Source organism: Orcinus orca, chromosome 3 (assembly GCF_937001465.1).
Source record: "Orcinus orca chromosome 3, mOrcOrc1.1, whole genome shotgun sequence".
NCBI classification, from domain to species: Eukaryota; Metazoa; Chordata; class Mammalia; order Artiodactyla; family Delphinidae; genus Orcinus; species Orcinus orca.
The window spans coordinates 176,573,538-176,591,490 of record NC_064561.1 but is presented as its reverse complement, the minus strand read 5'-3'; positions in this window follow the sequence as shown (position 1 = coordinate 176,591,490).

Here is a 17,953-nt window from a genome sequence, read left to right as displayed (position 1 = left end):
AACTAGAAACATACAAGAAAAGGGAATCCTGGGAAACATAGATCAGCTTAGCCCAGTGGGCACATCGACAAACCATCGCACCATGGCTGGGTACCCTTCCAGTCCTCCCCAAGGCAAAGGTGTTATCCTGCTAGAGATACACTGGTTTAGCATTAAACAGAACCTTTCACGTGCCAGTTTGAAACATCTGCAACTGAATTACTTCACTGCCTTGGGATTTCTCCAAAATAATGTGTAGGTAATTTTTAAATATCTGAATAAGTCAAAGAAGCCACCAAAGTGTTACCACCCAGAACCAACGGAGGGTGGGCCCTAAACATAAATTCTTGCTTCTATCTTAAAACGTACAAACTGCTTGCAACACCCCAAATGGCATTTTTTTCACCTTCACCAGTTTTAGTTCCAAACTCCTCTGGAAAATTCATCACAAGTTAATATTTAACTCTAAAAAAAAATTTTTTTAAAGCTCTATTCTTATAGAAACTCTTAGCATAAGTGAACACTGGGATTTCACAGAGTTCCTTAATAAAGAGCTGTGACTCAGCAGTCACAGCTGGTTATCCCTCCAAAGTTATTTTATTTATTATTATGAAATAAGGGACTAAATTCCAGGAACTGAGTGAACCCAAGCTGAATTAACAAACCGGGCAAAGTTAAACAAGACCGCAGACTCTGCTAAAGCCCTGTATGAACACTGACCTTGAAGGCAAGGTCAGGAAAAGTATTCCATGGAACTGCTCCTCTGAAGAAATTTTGGAACAAAATCAGAAGTGCTGGTGTGTTTGAGAACATCTCCCAGGAATACCTGGGGGAGAGTGTATTGCAGTTCATCTGTTCCCATTTCTGGGGCGGTGTTGCTGACTCAGCCCCACCCCTTGAAGGCAGCTGCAGGTAGCCAGCTGGGAAAGCACTGAGTCCTGGGTGCAGGGCAGGCATTGCTGCTGAAGGCAGGTCGGAAGGCTGGGTAGAAAAGAAAGCTGGTTTCTAGATGATTCTTGAGCCATTAAGCCATCTTGTCACCCCCAGACAGAAAGCCTAAGTTAGCTTTTTTTCACTTTTTACTATGAAACTGTACAAATATGCAGAAAAATAGAAAGAAAAGCTCAGTAAAGTCCCATATTCCCCTGATTTAGATATAATTATTGTGACTATTTTTGCAGTTTACTTCATTTCTTTTTTTTTTTTTTTTTGCTGAAATATATAGGTTATGGACAACATGACATTTCGCCTCTGGGATTTCACACCCTCCTACAGTCTCCTCCCACATTGTACAGGGTTGGTCCAGTAGAATGCGGAAGTAGTGATGGCCTGTCTCGTCTGGAATTAAGTTACAAAAGACACATGGCTGCATCTTGCCTTCTCTCTCTCCCTCTCCCTCTCATCACTTGCTCTGGGCGAAGTCAGCTGCCATGTCGCTAGTAGCCCCATGGAGAGGCCCATGTGGCAAAGAAAGCCTCATGGACACAGATCCCCAAGCCCCAGTCAAGTGTCAGATGACTGCAAACCCCACCACATCTAGATGGGAGCCTCCTGAGAGACCCTGCGTCAGAACCACCGGCTAAGCCAGTCCCAGATTCCTGACCCTCAGAAACTGTGCAAGATAATAATTTCTACTGCTTTAACCTGCTAAATTGGGGGCTAAATTGGTAGTACAGATAGAATACATTTGGATACCTTTGCAGGCGGGGTACTGTGACAGAAACACAAAATGTGGGAGTGGCTTTGGCACCAGGCGGTGGGCTTTGTTGAGAGCATCGGTAAATGCCTGGAGCACCTTGAAGAAGCTGTGAATTAAAGAGTCCAGGTCGTTAAAGATTCAGGTCAGAGCTTGCAGGAAAGTGTCAGAAACTGGAGGAAGGGATCCTGGTGATGCTGTTGCCTACAGTCACGTGGACAGAGGAAAATGCACCCGATGAACTCGTGATCTAGTCAAGGAGATTTGGAGCCAAAACGTGTTCAGTGCTGCCTGCTTTCCGCTAGTTGCTTATAGTAAGATGCCAGAGGAGAGAGAGAAATGAAAGGAAGGGTCGTTAAGCAGAAAGGAGCTGGGACTGGAAGGTTTTCAGCCGGGCCAGATGACAAATTATGCTAGAATCAAGGAATGGCTTCCAAGCAAAAGTCCAAATTCAGGGCCCTGCCAGAAAACCTGTGGTCCAGAGATAGACCCTAGGCTGTGCCTGTAAATAATTTTTAAAAGATTTCAGAAAGATATAAAGCCATACCCCATAGTCCTTTTGTCAGACAAAAGGCCCTCTAAGGAGAGTAAACGTGTGCCTCACTGCTGTGGCCCGAATGCTTGTGAGATTAAAGGTGTACCTCACATGTGAGGTCACAAGAAGTCGGCAGCCTGGAGGAGGGCCCGCACCAGAACCCAGCCATGCTGGCACCCTGGTCTCAGAATTCCAGCCTCCAGAACTGTGAGGAATAAATGTGTGTTGTTTATAAATTACCCAGCCTGTGGTGTTTTGTTACAGCAGCCCCAGTGGGCCAAGACACTCACAGACCCTCTCAATCAAAGGATAATGCTCCTCAGGGCTTCCCTGGTGGTCCAGTGGTTAGGGCTCCACGCTTCCACTGCAGGGGGCATGGGTTCGATCCCTGGTCAGGGAACTAAGATCCTGCATGCCAGCGGCACGGCCAAAAAAAAAAAAAAACAGTGCTCCTAGAAGCTTCGGATCATTGCCCCTCTGCTGTCTGCAGAAGCCCTATCTTTGTGGAGAAGGGCTCATCTCAAAGAGATTTAGGGGTGTTGACTTTGCCTAATGGAGTAGATCCCATGGAGATTCGCAGGAGATCCATAAAGTTTTTATGAGAATTATGTGTACAGAATCATTACCAACTTGGACTGAAAGGGACAGAGCCAGTACAAAATAAAAAGAGGTCTTTGGACCCTCAAAGTTCTACTGGCAGGAAGCAGGCTGAGAATATTACTCAGCTGCTAACACATGATACCTTTCCTTTCATGGAAAAGGAAGGATGACTCACAGGGAAAAACCAAGAGCCCAGAGGGCAGTCCGAAGCCTTGGAGTATGGTTCCCAAGACCTGAGACATAATTAAGGAACTTAGGATGCTTGCTTGGCTTGGAATCTATATGGACCAGCAACTTCTTCACGCTCTCATCTTCTCCCCTTTTCAGCAAGAGTTTCTAGAGTGGTTATTCTGTCTGTCCCCTTGTATGTTCAGTAGGAGAGGGTTTACGAACTGAATATTCGTGTCCCCTTAAAGTTCATGTTGAAGCCCTAACCCCCAATGCGATGGTATTTGGAGGTGGAGATTTTGGAGGTAATTAGGTTTAGATGAGGCCATGGGGGTGGGGTCCTCATGATGGGATTAGTACCCTTGTAAAGAGACCAGAGAGCTAGTTCTGTCTCTCTCTCTTCCATGTGAGGATACAGTAAGAAGTCAGCCAAAAAGAAAAAGAAGTCAGCCAGCTCCAAGCCAGGAAGAGAGTCCTCACCAGAACTCAACCATGCAGGTACCCTGATCTTGGACTTCCAGCCTCCAGAAATGGGAGAAATAAATGTCTGTCGTTTAAGCCCCCCAGTCTGTGGTATTTTGTTATAGCAGTCTGAGCTGACTAATACAGAGGGGGAGGGGTGAAGCAGATAACTTGTCAAGAAGAACTGTACTGGAGAAACTGGATTTAAGGAACTATAATAAATTTATAGACCTGATTTACATTATGAGACCTGATTTACCCGGACCTGATTTACATTATGAGATTCTGGACATTGAGCGGATGCTACAATAGGATGAGATTTCTGGGGACTCTGGAAGGGGCTGACTGTATTCTGCATGTGGGAAGGATATGAAATTTTGGTGGACCGTGGTGGTCTGCAAATTGGCCCACAGTGAACCCCGCTTCCTGGTATTCATACTCTGTGCAGCCCTTTCCCCCACAATGGACCACTGTTAATCTGTCTGACCAATAGCATACGGCAGAAGTGATGGTATGTCATTTCTGATACTTATTTATTTTTATAAGTGTGGCTTAACTCTCTCACTCACTGTCAGATCACTTGCTCTGGGAGAAGCCAGCCGCCCTCTGGAGAGGCCCACTTGCTGAGGAGCTGAGGCCGCTGGCCAAAATCAGCAAGGAGCTCTCTTCCAACAGAGAGAAAACAAGATGCCTGGGCCATCTTGGATGCAGAGCCTCTGGCCCCAGTCAAGTTTCAGATGACCGCGGTCTGGCCAGCAACTGGATGGTAACCTCCTGAGAGACCCTGAGCCAGAGCCACCCAGCAAAGCCACTCCCAGATTCCTGACTCTCGGAAACTGTATGAAATACTAAATTTTTTAAAGTCGCTATATGTATTAACCATGTGTTTCTGATGTTTTTATCTCTGGGGCCTGGAAAGACTGTGCCTCCCAGGGCTAGCCAATTCCCAGGGATAGAACATGCCTTTCACAGGCACACATGAAAAGATGCTCAACATTGCTAATCATCAGGGGAACGCAAATCAAAACCACAATGAGATATCACCTGACACCTGTCAGAACAGCTATCATCAAAAAGACCACAAATAACAAATATCAGCAAAGACGGTGAGAAAAGGGAACCCTTGTGCACTGTTGATGGGAATGTAAATTGGTGCAGCCACTGTGGAAAACAGCATGGAGTTTCTGAAACAACTAAAAATAGAGTTACCATATGACCCATATGACCCAGCAATTCCACTCCTGGATATACATCCAAAAAAAGCAAAAACACTAATTCAAAAAGATACATGCCCTCCAGTGTTCATAGCAGCATTATTTACAATTGCCAAGATATGGAAGCAACCTAAGTATCCACCAACAGATAAATGGATAAAGAAGATGTGGTATACATACAATGGAATACTACTCAGCCATAAAATTTTGCCATTTGCAGCAACATGGATGGATTTGGAGGGCATTGTGCTAAATCAAATAAGTCAGACAGAGGACAAATACTATATGATATTATTTATACATGGAATCTAAAAAATACAACAAACGAGTGAATATAACAAAAGGAAGCAGACTCACAGATATAGAGAACAAACTAGTGGTTACCAGTAGGGAGGGGAGGAGGGGCAATATAGGAATGGAGGAGTGGGAGATGCAAACTATTGGGTGTAAAATAGGCTACAAGGATGTATTGTGCAACATAGGGAATATAGTCAGTATTTTGTAATAACTGTAAATGGAGTTTAACCTTTAAAAATTGTATAAAACATTAAAAATTTAAAAAGAGAACATAGCTTTCATAAGCAAACCAGTTAATCCAGAGCCCACACCCCAACCACCTCCTCCATCAGGCTCTCACACTCTGGGCCACTATCTACCTGCACCAGTGACCGCATAGCCAGGGACCAGACAACTAGAGATAGCCCCCATGCCCCAGAGTCCACTGAAATTTTTCAGACTAGACAATCCTAAGCCCGCTTTCCCTGCCTTTCCTGTCCCTTCCCATAGAAACCACAACAAAGTCTCATGCCCACATGTTCCCCTCAGTCCCTCTGCCTCCAGACTGACCCAGGTGCTTCCCCATGTAGCTCACCTGTGGTGTGGTGTAGTGTGCTCCCTTCTCTTGGGATGTAGGAGTATAGAAAACTATATTTTCAATGGCACTCATATTCTGATCTATTGGCCTTGCCATACGTAAATAATAATAAAACCTACATTTTAAAATAGCATAATTTGGGGTAATTTGTTACACAGCACTAGATAACTCATACACTTAAATATATAGATATAGATATAATCTTTTCCTTCATACCACAATGCCATCTTTACACCTAAGAAAATTATCACTTACTCCTTAATATCATCTAATGCTTAGACCATCTTGTAAATGTCCTCCATCTCCCTAAAAATGTCTTTACAACCGGTTTGTTAGAGAACAGGATCTAAACAAGGTCCCCCTATTGCATTTGGTGTTCTGTTTTTCAAGTCTCTTTTCAACATAGAATTTTTTAAAAGGCAAAACCCGAGTCTCCTATAAACATAAAGGAACTAGGTATTAAATATTTAATTAACTCAGTAATAAGGGAAGCAGCAAGATGATTACGTTGGTTAAAAGAAACTTTGAGAAACTGAGGCATCAGAAAATGATTGCTAAGTTAGATTTTTTTTGTAAAACTGGTTAACAACCTCCAAGAAAATAAAAATTAAAATCAAAATCTTTTTGATGATCTTTGCTACCAAATAGAAATCATTTGCATCTCTACCAGACAAAATTAATCCCAGTTGCTATCAGATAAGAATCATCTGCATCACTCAGTTTTATACATGTTGTCATCTTTATCCACAGAACTGTGAAATACCTTCATTAATCTTAAATAGCCTGAAATGAAGGTGCACGCCCCTAGCATGTTAGGCAATGCCCCAGCGTGACATTGAAAAAACAGGACACTAAATCATCACTTTTCTATTTCCAAGTTTTGAGATTATCTTTTTTCTTAACATTCTTTTATCTAGAAGAGTCTCCCCATTGGGTTGTTATCCTGTACAACAGGGGTCCCCAAACCCTGGGCCGCAGACCGGCACTGGTCCATGGCCTGTTAGGAACCAGGCCACACAGCAGGAGGCGAGTGGCGGTGAGCAAGTGAAGCTTCACCTGCTGCTCTCCATCGCTCCCCATTGCTCACATTACAGCCTGAACCATCCCCCCATCGCTTGTATTACTGCCTGAACTATCCCCCATCTCCCCCATCCATGGAAAAATTGTCTTCCACGAAACCGGTCCCTGGTGCCAAAAAAGTTGGGGACCGCTGCTGTAGAAGTTCCCACATTCTGACTTTATCTACTTGCTTCTAATGTACTTCAATAAAATGTGATTTTTAGATCAATATCTAGTTGCTAAAAATAATACCACATGTTATTAAATGGATGAAATGTTTTGGTGTCAATAAGAGTTATTAAATCATCATGGGATGTTGAAATAATGTTTTATTAACTTATTCTACTATTAACCTCAAATTCTATATGTAGGATTCCCTTTGAGTATTCTAAAGTAGGGGATGTAGTCTTCTTTCAAAGATGTTACCCAAAAACTCGGTTCGCCTCTTGGAGAATGCCAAGCCACAAAAGACAACCAAGCCGAAGAACAGAGAAACATAGGATTTATTACTTGCATCGAGTAAGGAAAACACCAGGGATATTTCCCAATGCAGTGTCTCCCCAAGAGCAAAATTGGGGAAGTTTTAAGCCAAGGGTATATGCATATTCACAAGGGGACTTGGGCAGAGGAGAATTCAGTCTAGAATTGGGGAAAAGATTGACAGAGTCCAGGTTCTGGTTGATTGACGTCTCAAGGGTCAGCAGAGGTCAGCATCATCATTCCCTAGCTTCCAGTTATTCTGGTGGTTGAGTGCTCAAGGGGGTTTGGATCCTGCAAGATGGCACAAAAGTGAGCTTCAGGCTAATCCTAACCTTCAAACAGAACTGGGAGTCCTTATAACTGATTTATTGTCTCTGATATGATTAAGTTATTTCCCTGGCCTGGTCAAAGGCAGGCATTATGGACAGGCTTAGATCACAAAATGGCTTAGGCCAAAATGGCCTCCTCAACCTTTTTGGCACCAGGGACTGGTTTCGTGGAAGACAATTTTTCCACGGACTGGGGATGGGGGGGATGCTTTCGGGATGATTCAAGCGCATTACATTTATTGTGCACTTTATTTCTATTATTATTACATTGTAATAGATAGTGAAATAATTATACAACTCACCATAATGCAGAATCAGTGGGAGCCCTGAGGTTGTTTTCACTTGCCACTTACTGATAGGGTTTTGATATGAGTCTGCAAGCAATTTATATATTATGGTCTCTGTGCAGTCAAACCACTCTGCTAATGAGAATCTGTATTTGCAGCCACTCCCCAGCGCTAGCATCACCGCCTCAGCTCCACCTCAAAGATCATCAGGCACTAGATTCTCATAAGAAGTGCACAGCCTAGATCCCTCACATGCACAGTTCACAGTAGCGTTCATGCTCCTTTGAGAATCTAATGCCACCACTGATCTGACAGGAGGCGGAGCTCAGGCGGTAATGTGAGCAATGGGGAGCGGCTGTAAATACAGATGAAGCTTTGCTCACTCACCCGCCGCTCACCTCCTGCTGTACAGACTGGTACCCGTCCGTAGCCCAGGGGTTGGGGACCCCTGTGTTAGACAGTATGTCTGGTTCTCTTCTTCCGGGACACCCATTCTATCTGCCTACAGAGGCATAAACCTGAGACCTTCGTTTGTTGACCTCAAACACAATTCTCCCCTCCTTTTCTTCCAGAGTCTCTCAGTGTCTAACAGAGGCTTCTTGGTGGTTTTCTTTGAAATCCTGGGCTGGAAGTTTGAGGGGGCTCTCCTTCCCCACCTCCTTACCTCCTCCACTCTTCCTTCTCAGACGTTCACGGAAGGCCCCGGAACTTCTGCTTTTTGTAACGTACACTGGCTTTTCTCCTTGACATCAATTTCTGCTTGGCTCTGCTTCTCCAGAGTGTCTTTAATGTCTTCAAAGTGGTTTTGTTGCCTGGTTTTGCAGACGGAGCCCCACATATACACCAGGGATTTCTTCCTGTGTCTCTTACAGGAAGAGAGTTCCTTGAAGCTAATGTGGTACCAACTTGCCAGGAATATTAGACAAAAGAAGAGCATTTACTAAAAGCAGAGGGTCTCCTTTTCCTTCTGGCAAACCAAGGATGACAACCTAATTCCTCAGTCTTGAATTTGAGAAACTCACCCCTAATTTGACACCAAACTATCCTAATATATTTACCTATTTTTATTTTGAAAAAGTTTGAAAGTATGAAAAGGTCAAAAATCAGTACAATGAATAATTTGTACTCTCTACTGAGATTCAAGTGTTAATACTTTGTCTCATGTGTTTTATCTCTTTTTTTTCTGATCTGTTTAAAAACAGGTTGCAGACTTCATGACATTTCATTGATAAATACTTCTGTGTGCTTCTCTAAGAATAAAAATCTTCTTCCACATCACCACAATGCCACTGTCATATCTATGAAAATTATTAATAATTCCTTAATTCGTCTAATATTTGTTTCATATTCAAGTTTTCCAGTTGTTCTCAAAATGACTTTTATGGCTTTTTTCTTTTTCTTTTTGCAATCTATAAATGTTTGTTAGATCAAACTGGTCAATAATGCTATTGAAATCTTCTATACATTTACTAATTTTTGTTTACTATTTTTTCAGCAGATAAGCATCTTGAGAGAGGGATGTTTGTCTCAGTCTCACTGTGGATTTGTTTATTTCTCCTTTCAATACTGTCAATGTTTACTTCGTGTATTTGAAGCTCTTTTTATTAGATGCACACACACTTCGGATTTTTATGGTTTTCTATTGACAATCTTTTGATCATAATAAAATAGTTCTCTTTATCTCAGACAAAACTCTTTGTCTTGAAGTCTACTTGAGTAATATTAATATAGTAATACCAGTTTTTTAAGCTTATGTGAGCAAGGTGCATATATTCCTTCCCATTACTTTCAACCATCTTCGTGTTTTTATATCTAAAGTGAGTCTTTTGTAGACAACATATCATTGTGTCTTACCTTTTTTTAATTGAGGTAAAGTTGATTTACAATATTACTTAAGTTTCAGGTGTACAACATACTGACTGACAATTTTTAAAGATTATACTCCATTTATACTTATTATAAAATACTGGTTATATTCCCTGTGCTGTACAGTGTATCCTTGTAGCTTATTTATTTTATACATAGTAGTTTTTACCCCTTCATCCCCTTCCTCTATCTTGCCCCTCCCTCTTCTCTCTCCCCACTGGTAACCACTAGTTTGTTCTCTGTATCTGCGAGTCTGTTTCTTTCTCTTTTTTTTTTTTGCGGTATGCGGGCCTCTCACTGTTGTGGCCTCTCCCGTTGCGGAGCACAGGCTCCGGACGTGCAGGCTCAGCGGCCATGGCTCACGGGCCCAGCCGCTCCGCAACATGTGGGATCTTCCCGGACCGGGGCACGAACCCGTGTCCCCTGCATCAGCAGGTGGACTCAACCACTGCGCCACCAGGGAAGCCCTCTTTTTTGTTACATTCACTGGTTTTATTGTTTTAGAGTCCACACATAAGTGACAGCATGCAGCATTTATCTTTTTTGTTACATTCACTGGTTTTATTGTTTTAGAGTCCACACATAAGTGACAGCATGCAGCATTTATCTTTTTTGTTACATTCACTGGTTTTATTGTTTTGGAGTCCACACATAAGTGACAGCATGCAGCATTTATCTTTTTTGTTACATTCACTGGTTTTATTGTTTTAGAGTCCACACATAAGTGACAGCATGCAGCATTTATCTTTTTTGTTACATTCACTGGTTTTATTGTTTTGGAGTCCACACATAAGTGACAGCATGCAGCATTTATCTTTTTTGTTACATTCACTGGTTTTATTGTTTTAGAGTCCACACATAAGTGACAGCATGCAGCATTTATCTTTTTTGTTACATTCACTGGTTTGTTTTATTGTTTTGGAGTCCACACATAAGTGACAGCATGCAGCATTTATCTTTTTTGTTATATTCACTGGTTTTATTGTTTTGGAGTCCACACATAAGTGACAGCATGCAGCATTTATCTTTTTTGTTACATTCACTGGTTTTATTGTTTTGGAGTCCACACATAAGTGACAGCATGCAGCATTTATCTTTTTTGTTACATTCACTGGTTTTATTGTTTTGGAGTCCACACATAAGTGACAGCATGCAGCATTTATCTTTTTTGTTACATTCACTGGTTTTATTGTTTTGGAGTCCACACATAAGTGACAGCATGCAGCATTTATCTTTTTTGTTACATTCACTGGTTTTATTGTTTTAGAGTCCACACATAAGTGACAGCATGCAGCATTTATCTTTTTTGTTACATTCACTGGTTTTATTGTTTTGGAGTCCACACATAAGTGACAGCATGCAGCATTTATCTTTTTCTGTCTGACTTGTTTCACTAAGCTTGATTGTCCTCAAAATGACTTTTATGACTTTTTAGAAAATCCAGGATCCAATCAGGATTCACACATTTCTTCTGCTTGCTTTATCTTTTTTAAACTAAAATAACCCCTGTGGTGATTTTAAAATATGTTCACAAATTTTTTGATTCTCCCGATTCAAAAGATGGAACTTTCCTTTGAGTGTGGGCTGTCCTTATTGACTCACTTTTAATAAATGGAATATGCCAGAAGTGACAGCTTGTGCCTTCTGAGTAGTTCATATGAGGTATTGGGGCTTTCTCCTTGCCTTCTCTTGGACCACTGTGTGAGATACTGTTCATTGTTGTTTAAATAGCTTAGGTCTGGGGTAATTAGTTACTCAGCAATAGCTAACTAATACAGTGTCCATTTAACTACCCTCCCCTGTATTTCCTGTGAACTGGAAAGTAAGTTTAAAGGGTTGATGTAGTTCAGGTTAAACATTTTTGGCAAGAGTCTGAAGAACTTCATGTTCTAGGACATCAGGAGGAACATAACGTTAGGTGTCCCACTGTGAGTCATGTTAAGTTTGATCACTTGGCTCCTTTACTAAAAATCTTGTTCCACGTGGTACAATGAAGTATGGGGAAGTTTGTGTTTGATTAGAGATCACAGTATGTATCAAAAGAACTAGGGCATGAGTCCTGATCCTACCCAAACTGTTTCAGCTTCCTGCCCTTGGTTGAGTCATTTATCAATTTGCAGACTTTTGACAGAGGGGTAGGGTGGGAGTAGGGCTGGCACCCCCAACCCCCATGTTGTTCAAGGGTCAATTGTATTGAATTATCACAAAACAGCTGTGGAAAGGGCTGTGCATGACTGTCAGGCAGAGATTTCTACTCCATTCTAAATGTCTGCAGCATCAGGACTCATGTTTGTCTGAAGCCCCCGGCCTGAGTAGCCTCAGTTAACTGGAATGGTAACCATCCTTTCCTCTGGGTAAATACCTTTTAATGGGGGAAGATTTAGAATTAAATATCCAAACTTTATGAAAGTCAAAGCCATAGTATTAACATGAAATTTCTCAGGTAGGATTTGTGCATATTTGGTATTTTATGTTCTTGGAATATTTAATAGAATTTGACCAATTAGAAGGTCAGCCATTTATCCCCAATTTAAAATGTGTAACTAAATAGTTAATTTAGATTTGTGATTCAAGGCTGGAGTCTTACTAGGTTGATTCATCATACTGAAAGGATTAAGAGAACTTAAGCTTTGCTTCTTTTGTAAATTAATTTATTAGATTTCCTATAATTATGTAGTATTCAGGAATCTTTTTTGTTGTTAATTTGGGCAACAAAAATACTTTAAAGGAAAATCAGTTACATTACATGTATAAATGTTGTTTAAAAGAGCTGAAGATGGTTCATTAACTTAGTAAATCCAAAAACCTCTTTCAACTGATGCCTCAGGTTTACTAGATGTATAATAAGAAGAATGAGATCTGTAAACTGAACTTTAATAACTAATAAGAGAATAAGGATTTAGGATTTGTAACGTTCATATATGGGAAATTAAAATGTAAAGCTAAAATAAACATCCACACAGTTCTTTCTGTACCCAAAACTACCCTCAAGGATGCCAAAAAGTTATCCACAAATCCATGCCTTCGCTTATTCATTTCTGGCTGCCAATGTATTGAATACTTTCTAAGGTCCAACCGAAGTGCATCAAATTTCTAAAAGTTTTAACTTCTATCTCTCCATCTTCAGATCATGTGTAAAACTGCCCTGCTCCAAATCACCATTTTACTTTATTTGTATCCATTATATGGACTTGATCTTTGCCTTGTCATGATTTGTGGGGACAAGTCATGGTAGTTATTTAATAATCTATATTTATGTAATAAAAGTGAATACAAGAGAAATGTTAATTTACCCTCAAATTACTAGAATAAACACTTCAAATAAAATTAAAGTGTCATAAACTACAGTTTAATATTTCTGCTGATAAAGTAGTTTTGAAATAAATAACATTACAGTTAATGAATTTAAATAAAGAGTCATTTATAGCAGCTCTACTCATAATTGCCCCAAACTGGTAACAACCCAAATATCTTTTTATTTTATTTTATTTATTTTTATTTTTATTTTTTGTCTGCATTGGATCTTAGTTGCGGCACGTGGGATCTTTCATTGCAGTGCGCAGGCTTCTCTCTAGTTGTGGCGTGCAGGCTCAGTAGATGCGGCACACAGGCTTAGTTGCCCCGCGGCATGTGGGATCTTAGCTCCCTGACCAGGGATCGAACCCACATCCCCTGCGTTGGAAGGCAAATTCTTAACCACTGGACCACCAGGGAAGTCCCCCAAATATCTTTCAGTGAGTGAACAGATAAACAAACAATGGTACGTTTATACAATGAAATACTACTCACACAGAAAAAGGAACAAATTATTTATACACCTTGCAAAGGGTTCCTGGACCCAATTCCAATGTGTGTGTGGTGCGCGTCTGTGTATGGATGCTTCCCCATATCAACGAGCAATTCTTGGGTGCCCGTAAGGGTGTCCAAGAATTCAACTAAATCTACCTGGAGATGGAACCAGATTCCACAGGTAAAGGGCTCAATCTCACAAGACCACTCTCCACTTCACACGCCAGTGGAAGCCTGTGCTTCTGACCAACTGGCTACAAATTGGAGGTTCCAACGACCCCCTCCAATTCAGGATGCCAACCCCAAGTCCAGGTTGCATCCTGTGCTTCTGAACAACTGGCTATAAATCAGGGGTTCCCATGGCCCCCTCCTTGGGTTCCATTAATTTGCTAGAGCAGCTCACAAAACTCAGGAAAACCCATTTACTCACAAGATTACTGGCTTGTTAGGAATCAAGAGTCAGATGGAGAGATACATAGGGCAAGGCATGGGGAAAGGCACGGAGCTTCCATGCTCCAGGCCCTCTCCCCAACCTCCACGTGTTCACCAACCCAAAAGCTCTCTGAATCCTGTCCTTTTGGGTTTTTATGGAGGCTTCATTACATAGGCACAATTGATTAAACCATTGGCTGTTGGCTAATGGTTGACCCTCCAGCCCCTTCTCCCCTCCCTGGAGGTTGGGGGGTGGTGGTGATGAAAGTTCCAACCTTCTGATCCCTTAATTGATTCTCCTGGTATCAGGGCCCCAATCTTGGGTGGGACTTAAAAGTCACCTTCCCTGAAGAATTTCAGGAACTGAAATTCCTGAAATTTCAGGAGGATAAGAGACCAATTATTATTCCCTTACTCTTTTTTTTTCCCCTTTGCTCTTATGACTCAGGAAATTCTAAGGATTTTGGGAGCTGTAAGCCAGGAACTATGGAGGGAGCCCAAATATATACATGAGAAATTTATATTTGGCCGTCTGAGTGAACAAATATGTATAAATTACAATATTGCACACTCAAAAACATGAACGGGTGAGTGAAAGAAGCCAGTTTCAAAAAGTTACATAGTACATGATTCCATTATACAACATTCTGGAAAGGCAAAACTGTAGGAAGGGAGAACAGGCCAGTGGTTGCCAGGGGCTGGGGACTGGGAGAGGGGTTGACAACAAAAGAGCACGCAAGAGGATTTTCTGGGGTGTTGGAATTGTTCTTTAATCTGATTGTAGTGGATACACATATCTACACGTATGTTAAAATGCACAGAGCTGTGTACCAAAATCAAACGTGTATTTTACAGTATGTACATTTAAAATAATTTAAAATATGTAAAGAGACAAATATAAAAAAGGATAAACAGTAATTCCGTACCTGGATCTTTTTCTCTAGGTATTTGTTGCCCAGTATTCTGGTGAAAAAGGGAATTAAATCCTGTTATCAAATTCCTTAATTTCAAGAGAACCCCATGAAAGGAGTATTGTCATCATGTGTTTCTTTTTCAGTGAAAGAGCAAAGAGGTCCTTCCTGAAATCCTGAAACTGAAGGCAGGAGTCTTCACTTATATCCCTTTTACTATAACTTGCTTAATGAGTAATATTCTATAACCTGTCTTCACCGACTTAGCTCGATTTAATTGTCCTTGCAAACCGCATTCCCCCCAAGCTTCATGTAGCTTAGACAATATATCACAAGTAGATGACACCTCTGACCTATGGGGTCGCTATGGTAATGGTTGCTTAAGTTGTTTTTCAGAAATTGGACAGTTCTCCAAATTCGATCAGGATAACACTGCCATTTTCTGAACATGCATCCCATAGAAGCATGTAACTCAGATACACCTTCAGAACACCTATTCCTTCACCTTTTTCTTGGCCTTGATCCTCTTTCCCCACACCTCAGGCCACTCTGATTCTTTATCCCATAAAAATCTCAAGCCCTTCGCCTTTGGGGAGGCAGATTTGAGACTCGTTCTCCCATCTCCTCGTGCGGCTGTCTCGTGAATAAACACTTTCTGTGCTGCAAGCCTCCGCATCTCAGCATTTGTGCATCTGGCACATGAACCTGGTATAGGAAGATGCATTTTAATTCAAATGTCTGCAAGTGAGAAGGGTTATGATGTCAGGGGGGAGAGATACCGTGTATCTAGTGCGGTGAGAGCTGCTGTGAAGGAGGCATCAGCAAGGAAATAGGACAGAAAGGGAGAGCACAATTTTGCTAATTCAGCGTCAGGTGCTAGGAGGGCAGGTCCAACTCCTCCGAGCTGGAAGCCAACAAAGCACTGACCAGGACAAATGAGAGGCAATCATGGGATGCATTTATCAATTTCTTTTTCTTTATCCCTAACGAGCTCTTAGTCTGAATAATAAAACTTAATTTTTAAAAAATGGATAAACATTATTATATTTTGGCTTTCAAACCTAAACACAAAGACTTTCCTGAACAACCCTGCTTGCTTGCTTGCTTTCAAAGGTGAAAACTCTACCGTACCATTCCGGAAAGTGAGGAAATATCTCGTTTGTTTTTAGGAATGAGGTCTGTTTTTATAGGAAAGGACTCCATTCTGCCACCTTTTAGGATACAAGTTATATGTGTTATCTTTTGTGCGTAACAAATGTCCCTAAACTTTAGTGGCTTAAAACAACAAGGTATTGTTTCTCAAGTTTCTGCTGGTCTCCCCAGGTCAGACTGCTGGTGGAGGTACTGAGGCTGGAGTCAGAGGTGGCCTCATTCACATCCTGGGACCGTGTTTGGGCTGCTGGTGGGGCTTCTCTCTCCACATGGTCTCTATCTGCTCCAAGACGTTGCGAATGAAATCTTCAATACCTCTGAAGACCTAGTCTCCGAGGTTGCACAGTGTCACTTCTGCTGCATTCCATCAGCCAAAGCAAGTCAGGAGGCCAGCCCAGAGTCAAGGGGTGGAGAGACAGGTGTCACCTCTTGACTTAGGGAAGAGCAGCAAAGTCACACTGCAAGGGAATGAGGACACAGGACACCATTTGTGGGGGCCATGACTGTCACAATGCACTACACTATTGTTAATAACATTTAAAGCTCATATAAACATTAATTAAATTAGCTCTTGGCTCTGAGACTGTAACCTGGATGAAATTAGACTAAAGATCTATTTTGGATCAGAAGCTTGTATTCATTCCAGCTTTGATGCAGTTAATCCTTACTTAAAACTATCAGAAACCACTTATAGATGAGCCAGAGAAATCTGACCCTGATGGTTATGGGGATTTTAACCATCAACTAAGAGAAAAGTAATGCGAATCCATCAGCTATTTTTAAATGTACTATTACTATCTAATTGTATGTCAACTCCCTTAGGTTTCCTGATGTCTAAACATTTCACAGTGTTGTAGAATTATGAAAAGACCCAGTTGCCAAGAGGATGCGGGCAAAGCTGAACGTGCACGTGAACCAGGGCTGTAATGCTGGTAGGTCCCTGCAGCAGAAGGCACAGAGAAGGCCAGGATAACCCTTGTGCCTGCAGCGCAGACCTGGCCCTCTTGTCACTGCAGGCTGCCAAACCTGTCACACTCTGGCAGTAAGGAGCGGCAGTTGCATGAGGACCAGGGCTACACCGACATCTGACCACCTCTGCAGTCTGGGCTGATTCCAGAAATTCCCTGGGAAGAAAGTGGCATGCACGAATATCAAACTTGGGAACTGCTTCCACACCTGCCCCCGTTATTCAACCTCACCAAGTTCATCATGCTTTCTTCCACTTCAAAGCCTTTGCACTAGCAGTTCTCCCTACCTCAGACTTGACCCCCCAAGGGTAAGTAATGAAGCGTGCTATGACTCTTACCAGGAACGTCAGCATCCTGGAAGGGCTTTGGCTTGCTCCTCTGTTGCCCCCAGCCCAGATTTTCTGCCCGCATGCATCCTTAGGGAACGTTTTTTTCCTCTGATCCCTTGAGTCAGGGGCTCTTTCTGCAACCCTCAGCCTGTACCTGAGCCTTAGGGCTGGCGGGGAAGCCACACCACCCTGGGAACAGGCCCTGCAGAGACACTGGCAGCTGGAGTTCTGAGTTCTTACAGAAGAACAGGGGAGTAGAGAGAAGAGGCACAGAAACAGAGAAACAAGGAAAGAAGGAAGAAAAAGAATGGCTTCTGGAGACAAGTATTTCCTTTTCACACTTCTGATGACCCTAGGGTGGCCCTTAAATAGCCATCTAGGAGGAGCCCGGAGGGGTTTGCAGAAGTGGGGCTGGGCGGGGGGTTGGGGCGCTGTGTGTGCCAGGGGCGGGAGGCGTGTAATGGGCAGCTCCACTCCCCTCCGCGGGGACGGATAGTGAAGGCTTTCTCCCGAACCCAAAGAAGCTGCGTTTTCATCTGAAGCTGTTTCCTTATTGGAGCTCAGTGGGAAGAAGCACACAGTAAAAGCGTTTAGCAACTGTACATGCCCTGGGCGCGGTCCAGGTCGTAGCCATTCTTTCTCCCTGGAAGAAAGGACTAAACCTTATGACTGCGGCAGCTCTCCCTCTCCCTCACCACCTCCCACCTTCCCGCAGTCCCGTCAGGGTTCCCATACACCTCCTCCCCCCTTTCCCCACCCTCACGTCCGGTCTTTGCCCCGACATTTTCCTGATCTCTCTCCTATGGCAGCCTCCACCCAGACC